Source organism: Genypterus blacodes, unplaced genomic scaffold (assembly GCF_046128005.1).
Source record: "Genypterus blacodes isolate CSIRO-AG114 ecotype Tasmania unplaced genomic scaffold, CSIRO-AGI_Gbla_v1 ptg000111l_1, whole genome shotgun sequence".
Classification (NCBI taxonomy): domain Eukaryota; kingdom Metazoa; phylum Chordata; class Actinopteri; order Ophidiiformes; family Ophidiidae; genus Genypterus; species Genypterus blacodes.
Window position 1 is genome coordinate 854619 of NW_027466915.1, and position 18191 is coordinate 872809.

At 43.6% G+C, this 18191-nt stretch overlaps 19 non-coding genes across 19 annotated transcripts; all 19 read left to right on the forward strand.

Annotated features, from left to right (window-relative positions):
- Positions 1-11997: 11997 nt before the first annotated feature.
- On the forward strand, positions 11998-12069 carry trnad-guc (transfer RNA aspartic acid (anticodon GUC)). The gene has a single exon. It is a non-coding gene; the product is annotated as a tRNA-Asp (tRNA).
- A 597-nt stretch (positions 12070-12666) lies between these two features.
- trnad-guc (transfer RNA aspartic acid (anticodon GUC)) lies at positions 12667-12738 on the forward strand. Its single transcript has one exon. It is a non-coding gene; the product is annotated as a tRNA-Asp (tRNA).
- A 374-nt stretch (positions 12739-13112) lies between these two features.
- Positions 13113-13184, forward strand: trnad-guc (transfer RNA aspartic acid (anticodon GUC)). The gene has a single exon. It is a non-coding gene; the product is annotated as a tRNA-Asp (tRNA).
- Positions 13185-13335: 151 nt separating this feature from the next.
- Positions 13336-13407, forward strand: trnad-guc (transfer RNA aspartic acid (anticodon GUC)). The gene has a single exon. It is a non-coding gene; the product is annotated as a tRNA-Asp (tRNA).
- Positions 13408-13558: 151 nt separating this feature from the next.
- trnad-guc (transfer RNA aspartic acid (anticodon GUC)) lies at positions 13559-13630 on the forward strand. The gene has a single exon. It is a non-coding gene; the product is annotated as a tRNA-Asp (tRNA).
- Positions 13631-13781: 151 nt separating this feature from the next.
- Positions 13782-13853, forward strand: trnad-guc (transfer RNA aspartic acid (anticodon GUC)). Its single transcript has one exon. It is a non-coding gene; the product is annotated as a tRNA-Asp (tRNA).
- A 151-nt stretch (positions 13854-14004) lies between these two features.
- Positions 14005-14076, forward strand: trnad-guc (transfer RNA aspartic acid (anticodon GUC)). The gene has a single exon. It is a non-coding gene; the product is annotated as a tRNA-Asp (tRNA).
- A 151-nt stretch (positions 14077-14227) lies between these two features.
- On the forward strand, positions 14228-14299 carry trnad-guc (transfer RNA aspartic acid (anticodon GUC)). Its single transcript has one exon. It is a non-coding gene; the product is annotated as a tRNA-Asp (tRNA).
- Positions 14300-14450: 151 nt separating this feature from the next.
- On the forward strand, positions 14451-14522 carry trnad-guc (transfer RNA aspartic acid (anticodon GUC)). The gene has a single exon. It is a non-coding gene; the product is annotated as a tRNA-Asp (tRNA).
- A 374-nt stretch (positions 14523-14896) lies between these two features.
- Positions 14897-14968, forward strand: trnad-guc (transfer RNA aspartic acid (anticodon GUC)). The gene has a single exon. It is a non-coding gene; the product is annotated as a tRNA-Asp (tRNA).
- A 374-nt stretch (positions 14969-15342) lies between these two features.
- Positions 15343-15414, forward strand: trnad-guc (transfer RNA aspartic acid (anticodon GUC)). Its single transcript has one exon. It is a non-coding gene; the product is annotated as a tRNA-Asp (tRNA).
- A 151-nt stretch (positions 15415-15565) lies between these two features.
- trnad-guc (transfer RNA aspartic acid (anticodon GUC)) lies at positions 15566-15637 on the forward strand. Its single transcript has one exon. It is a non-coding gene; the product is annotated as a tRNA-Asp (tRNA).
- A 374-nt stretch (positions 15638-16011) lies between these two features.
- trnad-guc (transfer RNA aspartic acid (anticodon GUC)) lies at positions 16012-16083 on the forward strand. The gene has a single exon. It is a non-coding gene; the product is annotated as a tRNA-Asp (tRNA).
- A 374-nt stretch (positions 16084-16457) lies between these two features.
- On the forward strand, positions 16458-16529 carry trnad-guc (transfer RNA aspartic acid (anticodon GUC)). The gene has a single exon. It is a non-coding gene; the product is annotated as a tRNA-Asp (tRNA).
- A 587-nt stretch (positions 16530-17116) lies between these two features.
- trnad-guc (transfer RNA aspartic acid (anticodon GUC)) lies at positions 17117-17188 on the forward strand. The gene has a single exon. It is a non-coding gene; the product is annotated as a tRNA-Asp (tRNA).
- Positions 17189-17339: 151 nt separating this feature from the next.
- trnad-guc (transfer RNA aspartic acid (anticodon GUC)) lies at positions 17340-17411 on the forward strand. Its single transcript has one exon. It is a non-coding gene; the product is annotated as a tRNA-Asp (tRNA).
- Positions 17412-17562: 151 nt separating this feature from the next.
- On the forward strand, positions 17563-17634 carry trnad-guc (transfer RNA aspartic acid (anticodon GUC)). Its single transcript has one exon. It is a non-coding gene; the product is annotated as a tRNA-Asp (tRNA).
- A 151-nt stretch (positions 17635-17785) lies between these two features.
- Positions 17786-17857, forward strand: trnad-guc (transfer RNA aspartic acid (anticodon GUC)). Its single transcript has one exon. It is a non-coding gene; the product is annotated as a tRNA-Asp (tRNA).
- A 151-nt stretch (positions 17858-18008) lies between these two features.
- On the forward strand, positions 18009-18080 carry trnad-guc (transfer RNA aspartic acid (anticodon GUC)). Its single transcript has one exon. It is a non-coding gene; the product is annotated as a tRNA-Asp (tRNA).
- Positions 18081-18191: the final 111 nt, after the last annotated feature.

Below are 18191 nucleotides of genomic sequence, written 5' to 3' on the forward strand. Positions count from 1 at the left end.
TTGGCTTTGTTTAGATATGAGATGCACATAACCTCACAGGGCTGATGTGCGTTCATATCCTCACACTCTCACTACAAGGGCAAAACGTTTTGAATAATGAAGATCACCAATGCTACAGGGCCTGTGGGTTTAAAGGGCCCTTGAATATGTCGAGGACCGCTTCCCAGAAATATGTTTACGGAGCTATTAAAGACAATAACTTACAACTTATTTTGACATTTTTCAGATATCTCTGACAATGACATACTGATGGGGAATGATACAATGGTTGCAGTCTCTGTAAGGCCAATATTGGTGACTGTAGTCATTAGCTGTGTTTCAATTGTGCTGTTATACGCAGCCACAAATTCCAAAAATTGTAATGGAAACACAAAAAAGTAGTTTGCTGCAATGGAAATAGACTTTGCAACCCACATAGGACATGTTGTCAAGTGTTTCCTGCTTATTTCCTGCTTTGTTGTTAAGCATGTTGAGTTTTGAGAGGACTGCAGAGAAGACTACAATTTTCCTTTTACATTCTAAATGGAAAGCATTCAAGCAAAGGGAGCTGTAGTGAAAAACAGTGGAAAGCGAAGGTGAAATCTTGTTTTTTTTGACCTGATTAGAAGAACGGACAGTAGTTTCTTTAGTGAGCTCTTAGCAACAGTTCAGGTCACACTGACATAATCCGTTTTTGGCTGAATTGTCTGAGCACAAAATTATGACATGGATATATTGGAGGATATAATGATCATCAATGCCCTCGGTGCTATACGTATTGAAAAGCGCGTTCTGTGTTTACTTCTAATCACGATATCACAGGATCACAGCAAGTCTCAGCACGGAATATCCTTTAATGGAAACAATGGCAATTCACAGTTGAACTTTGTCAGCCTTTGAAAATTCACATATGTTTTGCTCAAAACTGGCAATGGAAACATGACAGAAGATGGATTCTTGTTGTTTTTGCAAATGTCTAAAGCGTTTTAAAATCTATTAGAAAAAATACAACATCCTCCCACACACAAAAACACACACATTACATTATTGTGTCAATTCAACATAACCTTTGCTGGCTGTGGCTAGTTCCTGTCGCTCTGTTTGTCATCCCATTGTGTTAATTAACATGAACATTACACAGCCCGGTTCTCATTTTGGTTTTGGTTCTCTTCTTCAGAATAATCAGTATTTGGCATTGTGTTGCCATGGACCCAGCTAACAGAACCGTGCCAATGTGGCTTCACTATTATCACTCTGGTACAGAACACTGTTATTCAACACCAACAACGCTGCTCCTTGTGCATTTTGTCAACATGTGTATCATATGTCCTAGGCCCCAAACAATATTTCTTTCCTTTTTCTCATTCCTTTCTCGTTTCTCCCCTTCTCTCTGTATAAAAAAACAATCTCAAAAATGTTCTATAACTGAATGCTCATCGCCATGTCAAATGCTTTCTCCAATAAAAATATTCAACAAAAAAAACACACATTGCGAATTCTCAACTCACTCTAGTCACATTTACTTAAGATGTCTAATTTCCTGAGTGATTACTTTCACTCTGCATTTCAGCCTCTGTCTAAATCGTTGGCAGGTGCATCCATTTCTCAGAGTGATTGGGATTCCAAGTTGCCCTCTGGCATTTTGAGATAACAATATTTTTCAAACCCAGGTGGTGAATATCATACATCAAGAGTTCCAGCATCTCATTTGCCTTTCAAGCCTCCTTGATGCAACAAGTGAAGCCAAACAAAATTATCCCCCAAAGCTGTAATTGGCATTCAGATTTGGTGAGAGAGAACAGCGCCCCGCAAATGTGCTATTACTGTCAAAAGGTGTGTGATGATTTCTCAAATAAAAACACAATTTCACACTGCCAGTACAAAGCCAAGGAAAGGAGAGGGACATCTTTAAAGCTTTGCTTGAACAAAGAGCAAATTAGCTTTTATTCAGACAGCCTGAAACTCAGATGAAAAGCTCCTGTTTCTAACAGTTCTACAGCCTCCAGCAAATGTTTGCAGCAGCAAACTGAATATGTAATACAATATACCAACCAGCTTTTTGGAAATTTGAGAGATGATTCACAATAAGAGTAAATATTGCTGATATAGCATTTGGAAATCTGCTCAGAGGTCACATTTCAAGCCAAAACCAACGTGGAATACACCACAGTGAGTATAAATAATGTATATCAATAGCCAGTTTTGAAACAAATCATAAACCAATAACATTTTCCATTACCTTAACCCCTGACTGTGCTGTAGGCTTCATCATATTGTAAACTGATCATAAAACCACAGGGAAATGCAGAATGTAAGACAGCAGAGGAACAGCAACAAGAGGAGCTAAAGACTTTTTAGAATACCAGAGAAATCCTGGTAGAGAAATCCTGTGATAAAATTGAAATCCTCGGTTCAAGATTCAAGGTTTTTCTTTTCAATGTGCTGTCAACATTAAATTGTGTTTTCAATATGATGTGCCCATATTTCATTGTTTCTCATCCACTGTGTATTTATCTATAAAAGGATCAATTTAAACTGCCAGCGGCCTTATTATGTTTCTCCCTGAATGTCCACTTCATGATGACTTGGCTTTGCTTCCTGTAAAATACAGTGTATATCTAAATATATATAATGTATATACTTTATATTTTAATCAGATGTTATGTAGAAAGCTTTTGCAAATGAGTGACACACATTGAAAGCCAATGATTGATACCAATACAGGTGTGATTTCCCCAGTATGAATGACATATACAGTATATTTATTTACTAAAATCAGCAGCAAAAATGGCATCTGTTCCTTGATCCGGGTGAGTGTCACATGGAGAGAAAGTGAATATGCAACAGGCCGATATTAAGATACCAATCCAATATTTTCTCTTACCCAAAAGACAATATCCTATCCTATCAGGCTGGGAGGAGGCCCAAGGCGCAGGGTTTTCATTAGCAGTCGGAAACACCATGAATATTACACCACAGCCAATGGAAGAGTGTCAGACACGCCAAATGTCTGTTCCTGCCAACGTTTCCAGCAGGAATTCCTTTGCAAAATCACAGAGGATCTTGCGCACATCCCCTGCTGATCCTCCAACCTCTGCCAATTGACTAATAGTCACTTGATTTGTTCAGATCCTTGAGTCAAAATTAAATCAAGGAAACAAGGGAGTGCTCAGGCTTCAGATACATGTACGAATATCCTGTTTGATTTGCCAAATTCCCCTTTTTCCAATCAAGACCCTGTAGGAATTCAATGGTGCAACTATTGTCTGCAAATGTGGTGAAATCTGGCACTGAAAGTTCAGTCGCAAACCTGGATGTAAAAAGCAACATAAAAGCAATATCCATTAATTAGTGCAATTCGTCAACTTAATTGGCTGTGTTTAAATAATTGGATAGAAATAAAACTAAGCGTTAACAGCAGATCATTAGTTGGCTTAATTTGCCCATGCACATGGAGAGACAGGAGCCGAAGCTATGCAACCCTTCATTAAACACACATCAAGGTTTGATAATGCTTCTATACGCATAGGACCAAAAACACAAAATAACTGTAATAATAAGATGAGAGTAGGAGGTTGTAATATCAAAGTTCAAATCTTCAGTTCGAACAGCCGACCAAATCCATCATTCCATTCTTACGTTGTCACCCGATATGAAAGCAAACATGGTAACTGTGGCAAACGACATGTGCATCTGAGGCACATCTGATCCCATGTCCGTCAAGTTGGTATGAAGGTTTTCCTTAATGGGGCATTTACAACAGCACCATGGCATAACATAGAACTGAGGTTGATGGGAATTTGGTCATCTTGAGCTGTCGGTGGTGCAGCAGAGCATACACTAAAATTGTCAGATAACGTAAAATTTATCGTATAATTCCAGGAAGTCTTGAAGTTTTTTTCTTGATTTGTATGGACCAATATTTAACTTAGATTTCCTCTGTCAAGCAGACAGCCCGTGACGAGACACTGGTGCACTGTGCTGCCATCTACAAGTCAGGTCATAAAGCGTGCAGCAGCTGATCCTCATTAGCAACAATTGCCCACATAATCATTCATTGGCTTGTACCTGTACTTTGCTCAATGACAATAAAGTTGAATCTAATCTAATCTAATCTAATTATGTGGGCAATGACTGTTGCAATGAATGATACAAAAATGGTGGTGATTCACAGTTGGCCTTGTCTAACCAGAAGACCACCGCATAACCAGAGTTATGCGGTGGTGAATCTGTTCTTTCACTATATATAACTGATGTTATCACTTGTCTTAGTATGGTCTTTTCTAAGACATGGTTTGTAATAGCTCAATGCCAATAAAATGTGCATATTTAGAATGTGCCATGGATGGATTTGGATTTCAAAATAATGAATTTGCATCATAAAAATGTGATACATTGTCCTAAAGTCCTGATATCAGGAGCGTGGATAAGGAAATGGATATATGGAAATATGGAAATGTATGTGTAGGAACACTGGAGGCATGGAAAGGTTGAAGAGGTTGAAAGGGGCAATCGGGTTCCAGTGAACTGCTTATGTTTAAGAAGAAAAAGTAGAAAAATGTTGCAGACACAGTTGTTCCAAATACCTAATATATTTACTTTAGGATGTGTGCCGGTTGTTGCTGATGCATGTTGTAGGAAAACATCTACTGATTACTTTTTGTTTCATTTGTGCGTAACGCTGATTTCTATCGTTACTTAGCTCTTCTACTTCGGATGGCATTGATTTCAATAGATTTTAGTCAAACCTGCAAGCATTATTGTAACTGTAACACTGGAACAGCATGCCAAACCTGTTTGTGCCAGACTGTACAAACGTTATTGGATTTTTATTTTCATCTACAGATATAGTATTTGCCTTTATGCTTTTTGGTCAAATTCATCATTAGATTTAAAAATGAGCACTGATGGATTGTAAAATGTTTGACAGCTATAGTTACTTTAGTATTCAGACAGGCATTGCAGAGCTTTAGAGGAATCAGGACAACTGCTGTATGGTCTTTACTACCAAATTGAAAGGCTTATCCCCAATCTCTCATGTGCTGAGACTCATTTAATTAAGCAAACAAAGCACTTTTGGTTAGAGTGCCTTGATCATGAGGCAGAAACAGCACACACACACACACACACACACACACACACACACACACACACACACACACACACACACACACACACACACACACACACACGCGCGCCGCATTAGTCATGTTAATCAGGCAATAATATCTGCTAATAGTGGGGTTCTGTCTCTGTCCTCTGTCTAATAAGTCTATCCTTCTCTCTTATCCTTCCAGCCACCATTCAAGGCCACATGCTTGTCCATCTGTCTGCACTGGGGCTTTATGGTACTTCTCCACAGTTTTCATGCCGAGCCTTCCTCATTCTTCCTTCTTCTCCTACTTCCTGTCTTCCAGAGGCCCTCTGGCCACGCCTGCAGTTATGCGCCGCACCTCCTCCCACCCCTTCCATCCTCTTGGTTTCCTTCTGCTCTCATTAGAAAATGTCCTCAAGCCTCTGACGCATATCGAGTATGTGTCCACAGCTCTCCAAGGTATTCTCTCCTCTCAGCGTCAAGCTCCCAGTTTGGGAAGGCATCTGCCTGCTGCAAAGCAGTCTGTACGTCTGAGTGGAAGGACAGGCATGCAGGTAGACACGCAGTGACAAAGACGTGGAAATCAGGAGACGTCATGCTTTTTAGTTCCAGCAGATAATTGAGGGTAATGCAGCCCAGAGTCTTAGATTCTATTTAAAGATAGGTTGGCCTATTTGATTTATTGCAAGGAACTTGCTGAAAATAATGTTCAATACACCAGGAAAGCCATAGAAACAAGGGTTCCACATGAGATACAAAAAGACACAAACTTGACCATGATTGAACTAAAATGACACACCACTCTGCCCAAGGCCAGAAGTGGACAGGTCCGGCAGCAGTAACATGATGAACCCTTTACACATCACTTTTATTTTGCTACAAGAAAGAGGAAGACACACAAAAATTAACAAGACCCAACAAGGTCTTTTGAATTAATTGCCTTATTAAAAAATGATGTAATTTATTTAGTTTGACCTTTCTTTCTTTTTTTTGTGTTAAGATGAAACTCAAGCTATCATTCCTTCCTATTGCCTTTATTTCATTATCCTGTCTACGAGGAAGCCTGGGGCCCCAGCCAAAGTTGTGCTTGCGGCCCTACAACGCTTCAACCCCCCCCCCTTTATGGGGATGATTATTCTCTAAAGTTATTTCATAACTAGTCACAGACATGCTAGCTAACATGACAAGCCCCCTAAGGAGGAATGTTGGACATGTTGTCTACTACACATTGCTGTTAAACAGAGCAGATGTTTGGTTGCTGTAACCAGCTGCCCTCTGGGGCCTTCTCTCAGCTTGGGACCCAAGGCAACAGCTTGTCTTGGCTATGCTGACGCTACACCTCTACCCACACATGTACACTTTGTAGCTTGTTTACAATTGTTAACCCTGAAACACTGACTGTGAACAGAGCTGTATCACATAAGTGAGATGCAGCCCATTAAGAATCTGTACAAAGAAATGACACAAGTAATTAAATTGTCATTATTTTTTATACTGATGGCAATGACAAAGGAAACTTAATGGCTCCCATTTTAATTAGGATTATTCGTTCATTTTACTGATATCTCCCTCACAATGAATCACACAATTTCACAATCAATGCACATACAACAACAAACCCCAAAATAGGTTATTTCACTCCAGTTCCCTGTTTGACCAGCATTGTGCTGTGGTTTGGCTTATTGAAACATTCATCATGTGCAGTCACACATATGTGATTTTAGCTGGCTCGTCTCTCCAGTGTATTCCTGCACCAGTAAGATTAGATCACTTAAAGAACAGTCACTGTGCACGAGGTAAAAATCTGTGGAGAGCAGAAACCACTCAAATTACCTTGGGGACTGCACACAACTGTGTCTGAAGCATGTACATTTGCTTAACTGCATATATTTGCGCTGTTTATTAATAGTGCAGTAACTATACGTGAGAGCTGTAGGTTGTAGCTGTGAGCTATGCTGGATGACAGTGAGATCCTTTGCTGCCTGAAAGGAAGACAGCGTGGTGTTGACAGTGCTGATAGAGAAGTTTTACAGAGAGCAGCGAGAGCTTGTCGGAGCTGATCTGAAAGTGGTGGACATACATATTGGAATGGAGAAGTCTGCTTGACAGACAGAGATGTGCTCCTCCACCAATTATGTGTGACGAGGAAGAAAAGGTTCACTTCGGAGTTCCAGCGGTAATGCACATACATTTAAAAACACTCACTTTCCCTTTCTCTCTTGACCTCAGCGAGCTTGCACTTACCGTCTCATGAAAAGGAAGCCTTTCAGAAGCAGACCAATAAACGGACTCTGTGGTCTTCTTACTTATTTCTTTATTTAAGAAGGATGTGCTCTTCAAGAAGCACCATGTTTTTACACATTTTTTACTTTCTGTGGGGACTTTATGGCGCTGTGTGTGAATATCTTTTATCTTATTATAATTTTTTTCCTGATTTAAGTGCAATCTCTCACATTAAGACCATCATTTTGTGCACGTGAAATACTTAATGTTACATTAAATCTTCTTCTAAATGTTAAATGTGTAGAAAGGAGTGACGCCAACACTCTCAGTAAAGGCTCAGGGTAACACTAAGGATGACAAATCAGACATGGGCTTTCTGGTTTAGAGTTTACGCGTTCTCTCCTTGTCTGTGTGAGATTCTTCTCACCTTCAAAGATGCAAGTTGAGTGAATCTTCCTGTGGGCATGAATGATTTTGTTTCTGCCAGTCCTGTGGGAGACTGGAGGAATTGCAGGGATATGTGTAGGCTCCAGTTCCCCCTGCAATCCTGCACAGGCTAAGCAGGTTAAGCATCGTTAAGATACTGGAAGGCCCAGCCTGCCTGGTTACATTGATAATCATTGATTGCTTGTAGCTTATCCCTTATTCATTTTCAATTTGTGCATGAATAACTGGAAAACTGGCAAAAGGCTGCATTCAAGATTTTTTCATTTGACAGAAATGTAAACTTTGGCAGATTAACAAAGAGAAATGAAGATAGAAATCTGATCTCATTTCAGTCAACTAAAAATGGTGCTGTACCTTCATCAGAATTTGTAACAGCGGGCATAGCATTGTGTATTGTTGCCAGTCAAGGTTACAGTCTCCACTCCACCACAAAGCCTATAAATAAAGAATAAGAATAACCAGGGCATCCAGGTGTGCTGCTGATCTAGGACTTGTGTCATGTAACTATAATGCCCTGGTTGAAATCCTGTCAGGGGACCCTTGTTGTTGTTGAATGTCGCCTCATTTTCATCCCCCAAGGCATCTGAAAAAACGACACACAGTGTGTGGAAAGGCAAAAGGAATCCATTATCTAAAATTTTACATTTCAAATTAAAAAATGCCATTTTTGTTAGTGCTTTTCACTTCAGTTACTGGCATTTAGTCACACCTTCTTATTTACATAAGAGTAGTTGACTGGTTTTCTTTCATTGGATTTTATGGAATATATATTTGTGTTTTCATATGCAATGTTGAAATGGAAACAGATAATTGTATGTTAATCTTGTGCCCAGGAAGCTTTTCTTAGGATGCCATTAATCCCTGACCTTCCATTGCTGAACTGCTATGTCCTGTTTCCATATATCATTCCCAGTTATGCATTACCACAACTAAACGGGGGAAAGAAGTCTCAACAAACCATTTTTTGATGACTGGCAGTACATTTCATACTAATGCTATGGTCAGATAACAGAAAGATACACCACTAGCAAGAGCGGCATTGTGTATCTGGCTATAATGAAGCCAACACTAAGTGATCATAGATGGAGAGGGCACAGAGCTACTGGGACTAATTTGTTGAAAAGGGTTGATCCACTTAACCCTCTCATTACAATATGACAGCCATAATATATAATTTTGGGAAGAGAAATAAGTAGATTGTTATCTTTTTATCCTTGCCAAGGTGATTATGTTTTTGCCTGCGTCTGTCTGTTGGCTTATTTGTTAGCAGGGATTCTTAAAAAGTCTCAAACCAGATGGTGTAAGGATGTAATAATTTTGTTGCTGATCCAAAACCCAGGCGTTGCTACAATCATTTTTGTGTTATTTCTTAACATTGGGAGATTTCTTTTCCACCCCCTCATACGGAAAAAGTTAGGCAGACTCATCCTAGTTTTATTTTTGAAGTCATTTTCCAAACTGATTAGGATAAGTCAAATTCAGAATGTTGTGGGATCAATTTAGAAATGTTTTTGTTAGATTTTATTATTGTGCCTCTGCATGCATTGCCTCAATGGGGGGATTCGCTTCATACTGCCGTCATGTAGACTCATGTTGATTCTGTCCATGTATACAGCATAATTGCATTTTGCATTTTAGGAGAAATACTCTGGGCTAGATATACTAAGCCTTTTTCGCTGGTTTGGGATGCAGATTTCATGCATGCTCTGATAAAAGTGGGCTATATAGACAATTGGAGCATGAAAATGAAAGCACAGTTTGGATGCCAGCAATGTGAGTCATTGCAAGGTGTGCTTCTCTCCTTTATGCATATGTATTTAAGGGGAGATTGTGCAAAAAGGGGCAGGGATATTATAAGTGTGATTAATTACATATTCTTTTAAATTTAAGAAAATGTTAAGCAATTACTGGAGGTCAATTCTGTGTGAAATATTGTCACCTCCAAGGAACAGGTGAAAACAAACAATGGCGTATTAATGGAGTATTCTTGTGGCATGATTTCCTTTAACAATGGCAGCAATAATTGTAGCAAGACAGTGACATAGATACAGGCCTCGAAGACGCACTGGGAGCATCTTTACAAAAACAATTACACTATTTCAACTTTGTACAGGAAATTTTAAAAATGTGCAGATTAGGAAGCAATAATTACTCTCTTTGGAAGAACACCTAGAACCTCCCACACAACTGCCATTCCGTCCCAGTAACGGTAAAGCTTCTTTGCAACATTACACTATTTTGCATCTGGATCATTTCTTTTTTGTTTGAAAGAGAAAGAGAAAAGAGAAAAAGGAAATAATGGAAATGTGATACACATGTGGACATAATGCATAAGAAGATAAAGAAACGGTGACATGAGCTAATGACTTATACAGTCAGGTTTTATGGGTGGTGGATAATAATGTTGTTGGTGATGAACAATTGTGTCTGGCTAGTAGAGATGTGAAACTGATCATTTGTTTTTGCGCTGTGTTTAGATTACATGAGCTGAGTGGCATTCTGAAGATGGCAATATGAGGGGAAGGTTGCAACTGCATTCCCAATATGGTGGACATTTTGTTAAAGTAACCAGACCAGTAATTGTGTAACCTGGGGCATAAAGAAAACATGTGGCTGAGATTGCAGCATGGGTTCCAACATCTATCACATTTGTCTTCTACCGCTGTGTACATTTCAGATAGTCTTGATTTGGAGAAGTGGACCCTGTGTATACCCTTAAACTGTGTGTAGTTTTCAAATGACTTCCTCCCACCAGTCCGTCTCTAGTTGTAGAGAGTCCAACCTCACCCTTCCAGACAGCCCTTATTTCAGAGTTGGATTGGTCCCCTAATGTCCAGGATGCGGTGGTAAATCTCAGAAATAGTTTCTGTTGGTGGTGTCCTTAACATAAATTGTCAGAGGCAAAGTGTCTGATTTGGAGCTACTTAATAATTAGTTTGCAGGCAATCTGTGTTGCGTTGACACCCTAGAAAAGCTGTCTTTACTCGCAGAAACTGCCATCGACAGATCAAGGACACTTTGTATGTTTTGGCGAAACCATACTGAGAAGGAAGTGTCTCCCTTTTTCCAATTTACATCACTTACCAATGTTTGTAGGGCTTTGCTCCACGTGATTTGGTTCCGTCAACACATCCAGCCTCCTCGTTAGTATAGAGGACAGTATCTCCGCCTGTCACGCGGAAGACCGGGGTTCGATTCCCCGACGGGGAGACTTTTACTATACTGCCAACAGTGGCTCTCTCGATTGTCTCACAACCAGAACGACCTGGGTTCAACAGGCTCCCTTTTTCCAATTTACATCATTTACCAATGTTTGTAGGTCTTTGCTCCGCGTTATCTGGTTCCATAGACAGATCCACCCTCCTCGTTAGTATAGTGGACAGTATCTCCGCCTGTCACGCGGAAGACCGGGGTTTGATTCCCCGACGGGGAGACTTTTACTATACTGCCATCAGTGGCTCTCTTGATTGTCTCACAACCAGAACGACCTGGGTTCAACTGGCTCCCTTTTTCCAATTTACATCATTTACCAATGTTTGTAGGGCTTTGATCCGCGTGATTTGGTTCCACCAACACATCCATCGTCCTTGTTAGTATAGTGGACAGTATCTCTGCCTGTCACGCGGAAGACCGGGGTTCGATTCCCCGACAGGGAGAGTTTTACTATACTGCCATCAGTGGCTCTCTCGATTCTCTCACAACCAGAACGACCTGGGTTCAACAGGCTCCCTTTTTCCAATTTACATCATTTACCAAAGTTTGTAGGTCTTTGCTCCGCGAAATCTGCTTCCAGAGACAGATCCACCCTCCTCGTTAGTAAAGTGGACAGTATCTCCGCCTGTCACGCGGAAGACCGGGGTTCGATTCCCCGACGGGGAGACTTTTACTATACTGCCAACAGTGGCTCTCTCGATTGTCTCACAACCAGAACGACCTGGGTTCAACAGGCTCCCTTTTTCCAATTTACATCATTTACCAATGTTTGTAGGTCTTTGCTCCGCGAAATCAGGTTCCATAGACAGATCCACCCTCCTCGTTAGTATAGTGGGCAGTATCTCCGCCTGTCACGCGGAAGACCGGGGTTCTATTCCCCGACGGGGAGACTTTTACTATACTGCCATCAGTGGCTCTCTCGATTCTCTCACAACCAGAACGACCTGGGTTCAACAGGCTCCCTATTTCCAATTTTCATCATTTACCAAAGTTTGTAGGTCTTTGCTCCGCGAAATCTGGTTCCATAGACAGATCCACCCTCCTCGTTAGTATAGTGGACAGTATCTCCGCCTGTCACGCGGAAGACCGGGGTTCGATTCCCCGACGGGGAGACTTTTACTATACTGCCATCAGTGGCTCTCTTGATTGTCTCACAACCAGAACGACCTGGGTTCAACTGGCTCCCTTTTTCCAATTTACATCATTTACCAAAGTTTGTAGGTCTTTGCTCCGCGAAATCTGGTTCCATAGACAGATCCACCCTCCTCGTTAGTAAAGTGGACAGTATCGCCGCCTGTCACGCGGAAGACCGGGGTTCGATTCCCCGACGGGGAGACTTTTACTATACTGCCAACAGTGGCTCTCTCGATTGTCTCACAACCAGAACGACCTGGGTTCAACTGCCTCCCTTTTTCCAATTTTCATCGTTTACCAATGTTTGTAGGTCTTTGCTCCGCGGAATCTGGTTCCCTAGACACATCCAGCCTCCTCGTTAGTATAGTGGACAGTATCTCCGCCTGTCACGCGGAAGACCGGGGATTGATTCCCCGACGGGGAGACTTTTACTATACTGCCAACAGTGGCTCTCTCGATTGTCTCACAACCAGAACGACCTGCGTTCAACAGGCTCCCTTTTTCCAATTTACATCATTTACCAATGTTTGTAGGTCTTTGCTCCGCGAAATCTGGTTCCATAGACAGATCCACCCTCCTCGTTAGTATAGTGGACAGTATCTCCGCCTGTCACGCGGAAGACCGGGGTTCGATTCCCCGACGGGGAGACTTTTACTATACTGCCATCAGTGGCTCTCTCGATTCTCTCACAACCAGAACGACCTGGGTTCAACTGCCTCCCTTTTTCCAATTAACATCATTTACCAATGTTTGTAGGTCTTTGCTCCGCGAAATCTGGTTCCATAGAGAGATCCACCCTCCTCGTTAGTAAAGTGGACAGTATCTCCGCCTGTCACGCGGAAGACCGGGGTTCGATTCCCCGACGGGGAGACTTTTAGTATACTGCCATCAGTGGCTCTCTCGATTGTCTCACAACCAGAACGACCTGCGTTCAACAGGCTCCCTTTTTCCAATTTACATCATTTACCAATGTTTGTAGGTCTTTGCTCCGCGAAATCAGGTTCCATAGACAGATCCACCCTCCTCGTTAGTGTAGTGGACAGTATCTCCGCCTGTCACGCGGAAGACCGGGGTTCGATTCCCCGACGGGGAGACTTTTACTATACTGCCAACAGTGGCTCTCTCGATTCTCTCACAATCAGAACGACCTGGGTTCAACTGCCTCCCTTTTTCCAATTTACATCATTTACCAAAGTTTGTAGGTCTTTGCTCCGCGAAATCAGGTTCCATAGACAGATCCACCCTCCCTGTTAGTATAGTGGACAGTATCTCCGCCTGTCACGCGGAAGACCGGGGTTCGATTCCCCGACGGGGAGACTTTTACTATACTGCCAACAGTGGCTCTCTCGATTGTCTCACAACCAGAACGACCTGGGTTCAACTGCCTCCCTTTTTCCAATTTTCATCGTTTACCAATGTTTGTAGGTCTTTGCTCCGCGGAATCTGGTTCCCTAGACACATCCAGCCTCCTCGTTAGTATAGTGGACAGTATCTCCGCCTGTCACGCGGAAGACCGGGGTTCGATTCCCCGACGGGGAGACTTTTACTATACTGCCATCAGTGGCTCTCTTGATTGTCTCACAACCAGAACGACCTGGGTTCAACAGGCTCCCTTTTTCCAATTTACATCATTTACCAATGTTTGTAGGTCTTTGCTCCGCGGAATCTGGTTCCATAGACAGATCCACCCTCCTCGTTAGTATAGTGGACAGTATCTCCGCCTGTCACGCGGAAGACCGGGGTTCGATTCCCCGACGGGGAGACTTTTACTATACTGCCAACAGTGGCTCTCTCGATTGTCTCACAACCAGAACGACCTGCGTTCAACAGGCTCCCTTTTTCCAATTTACATCATTTACCAATGTTTGTAGGTCTTTGCTCCGCGAAATCTGGTTCCATAGACAGATCCACCCTCCTCGTTAGTATAGTGGACAGTATCTCCGCCTGTCACGCGGAAGACCGGGGTTCGATTCCCCGACGGGGAGACTTTTACTTTACTGCCATCAGTGGCTCTCTCGATTCTCTCACAACCAGAACGACCTGGGTTCAACTGCCTCCCTTTTTCCAATTTACATCATTTACCAATGTTTGTAGGTCTTTGCTCCGCGAAATCTGGTTCCATAGACAGATCCACCCTCCTCGTTAGTATAGTGGACAGTATCTCCGCCTGTCACGCGGAAGACCGGGGTTCGATTCCCCGACGGGGAGACTTTTACTATACTGCCAACAGTGGCTCTCTCGATTGTCTCACAACCAGAACGACCTGCGTTCAACAGGCTCCCTTTTTCCAATTTACATCATTTTCCAAAGTTTGTAGTTCTTTGGTCCGCGAAATCTGGTTCCATAGACAGATCCACCCTCCTCGTTAGTATAGTGGACAGTATCTCCGCCTGTCACGCGGAAGACCGGGGTTCGATTCCCCGACGGGGAGACTTTTACTATACTGCCATCAGTGGCTCTCTTGATTGTCTCACAACCAGAACGACCTGGGTTCAACTGGCTCCCTTTTTCCAATTTACATCATTTACCAATGTTTGTAGGTCTTTGCTCCGCGAAATCTGGTTCCATAGACAGATCCACCCTCCTCGTTAGTAAAGTGGACAGTATCTCCGCCTGTCACGCGGAAGACCGGGGTTCGATTCCCCGACGGGGAGACTTTTACTATACTGCCAACAGTGGCTCTCTCGATTGTCTCACAACCAGAACGACCTGCGTTCAACAGGCTCCCTTTTTCCAATTTACATCATTTACCAATGTTTGTAGGTCTTTGCTCCGCGAAATCAGGTTCCATAGACAGATCCACCCTCCTCGTTAGTATAGTGGACAGTATCTCCGCCTGTCACGCGGAAGACCGGGGTTCGATTCCCCGACGGGGAGACTTTTACTATACTGCCATCAGTGGCTCTCTTGATTGTCTCACAACCAGAACGACCTGGGTTCAACTGCCTCCCTTTTTCCAATTTACATCGTTTACCAATGTTTGTAGGTCTTTGCTCCGCGAAATCTGGTTCCATAGACAGATCCACCCTCCTCGTTAGTATAGTGGACAGTATCTCCGCCTGTCACGCGGAAGACCGGGGTTCTATTCCCCGACGGGGAGACTTTTACTATACTGCCAACAGTGGCTCTCTCAATTGTCTCACAACCAGAACGACCTGCGTTCAACAGGCTCCATTTTTCCAATTTACATCATTTACCAATGTTTGTAGGTCTTTGCTCCGCGAAATCAGGTTCCATAGACAGATCCACCCTCCTCGTTAGTATAGTGGACAGTATCTCCGCCTGTCACGCGGAAGACCGGGGTTCGATTCCCCGACGGGGAGACTTTTACTATACTGCCAACAGTGGCTCTCTCGATTCTCTCACAACCAGAACGACCTGGGTTCAACTGCCTCCCTTTTTCCAATTTACATCATTTACCAAAGTTTGTAGGTCTTTGCTCTGCGAAATCTGGTTCCATAGACAGATCCACCCTCCTCGTTAGTATAGTGGACAGTATCTCCGCCTGTCACGTGGAAGACCGGGGTTCGATTCCCCGACGGGGAGTCTTTTACTATACTGCCATCAGTGGCTCTCTTGATTGTCTCACAACCAGAACGACCTGGGTTCAACAGGCTCCCTTTTTCCAATTTACATCATTTACCAATGTTTGTAGGTCTTTGCTCCGCGGAATCGGGTTCCCTAGACACATCCAGCCTCCTCGTTAGTATAGTGGACAGTATCTCCGCCTGTCACGCGGAAGACCGGGGTTCTATTCCCCGACGGGGAGACTTTTACTATACTGCCATCAGTGGCTCTCTCGATTCTCTCACAACCAGAACGACCTGGGTTCAACTGCCTCCCTTTTTCCAATTTTCATCGTTTACCAATGTTTGTAGGTCTTTGCTCCGCGAAATCTGGTTCCCTAGACACATCCAGCCTCCTCGTTAGTATAGTGGACAGTATCTCCGCCTGTCACGCGGAAGACCGGGGTTCGATTCCCCGACGGGGAGACTTTTACTATACTGCCAACAGTGGCTCTCTCGATTGTCTCACAACCAGAACGACCTGCGTTCAACAGGCTCCCTTTTTCCAATTTACATCATTTACCAAAGTTTGTAGGTCTTTGCTCCGCGAAATCTGGTTCCATAGACAGATCCACCCTCCTCGTTAGTATAGTGGACAGTATCTCCGCCTGTCACGAGGAAGACCGGGGTTCGATTCCCCGACGGGGAGACTTTTACTTTACTGCCATCAGTGGCTCTCTCGATTCTCTCACAACCAGAACGACCTGGGTTCAACTGCCTCCCTTTTTCCAATTTACATCATTTACCAATGTTTGTAGGTCTTTGCTCCGCGAAATCTGGTTCCATAGACGGATCCACCCTCCTCGTTAGTATAGTGGACAGTATCTCCGCCTGTCACGCGGAAGACCGGGGTTCGATTCCCCGACGGGGAGACTTTTACTATACTGCCATCAGTGGCTCTCTTGATTCTCTCACAACCAGAACGACCTGGGTTCAACTGCCTCCCTTTTTCCAATTTACATCATTTACCAATGTTTGTAGGTCTTCACTCCGCGTAATCTGGTTCCATAGACAGATCCACCCTCCTCGTTAGTGTAGTGGACAGTATCTCCGCCTGTCTCGCGGAAGACCGGGGTTCGATTCCCCATCGGGCAGACTTTTACTATACTGCCAACAGTGGCTCTCTCGATTGTCTCACGACCTGCGTTCAACAGGCTCCCTTTTTCCAATTTACATCATTTACCAAAGTTTGTAGGTCTTTGCTCCGCGAAATCTGGTTCCATAGACAGATCCACCCTCCTCGTTAGTATAGTGGACAGTATCTCCGCCTGTCACGCGGAAGACCGGGGTTCGATCCCCGACGGGGAGACTTTTACTTTACTGCCATCAGTGGCTCTCTCGATTCTCTCACAACCAGAACGACCTGGGTTCAACTGCCTCCCTTTTTCCAATTTACATCATTTACCAATGTTTGTAGGTCTTTGCTCCGCGAAATCTGGTTCCATAGACAGATCCACCCTCCTCGTTAGTATAGTGGACAGTATCTCCGCCTGTCACGCGGAAGACCGGGGTTCGATTCCCCGACGGGGAGACTTTTACTATACTGCCATCAGTGGCTCTCTTGATTCTCTCACAACCAGAACGACCTGGGTTCAACTGCCTCCCTTTTTCCAATTTACATCATTTACCAATGTTTGTAGGTCTTTGCTCCGCGAAATCTGGTTCCATAGACAGATCCACCCTCCTCGTTAGTATAGTGGACAGTATCTCCGCCTGTCACGCGGAAGACCGGGGTTCGATTCCCCGACGGGGAGACTTTTACTATACTGCCATCAGTGGCTCTCTTGATTCTCTCACAACCAGAACGACCTGCGTTCAACAGGCTCCCTTTTTCCAATTTACATCATTTACCAAAGTTTGTAGGTCTTTGCTCTGCGAAATCTGGTTCCATAGACAGATCCACCCTCCTCGTTAGTATAGTGGACAGTATCTCCGCCTGTCACGCGGAAGACCGGGGTTCGATTCCCCGACGGGGAGACTTTTACTTTACTGCCATCAGTGGCTCTCTCGATTCTCTCACAACCAGAACGACCTGGGTTCAACTGCCTCCCTTTTTCCAATTTACATCATTTACCAATGTTTGTAGGTCTTTGCTCCGCGAAATCTGGTTCCATAGACAGATCCACCCTCCTCGTTAGTATAGTGGACAGTATCTCCGCCTGTCACGCGGAAGACCGGGGTTCGATTCCCCGACGGGGAGACTTTTACTATACTGCCAACAGTGGCTCTCTCGATTGTCTCACAACCAGAACGACCAGCGTTCAACAGGCTCCCTTTTTCCAATTTACATCATTTACCAATGTTTGTAGGTCTTTGCTCCGCGAAATCAGGTTCCATAGACAGATCCACCCTCCTCGTTAGTATAGTGGACAGTATCTCCGCCTGTCACGCGGAAGACCGGGGTTCGATTCCCCGACGGGGAGACTTTTACTTCACTGCCATCAGTGGCTCTCTCGATTCTCTCACAACCAGAACGACCTGGGTTCAACTGCCTCCCTTTTTCCAATTTACATCATTTACCAATGTTTGTAGGT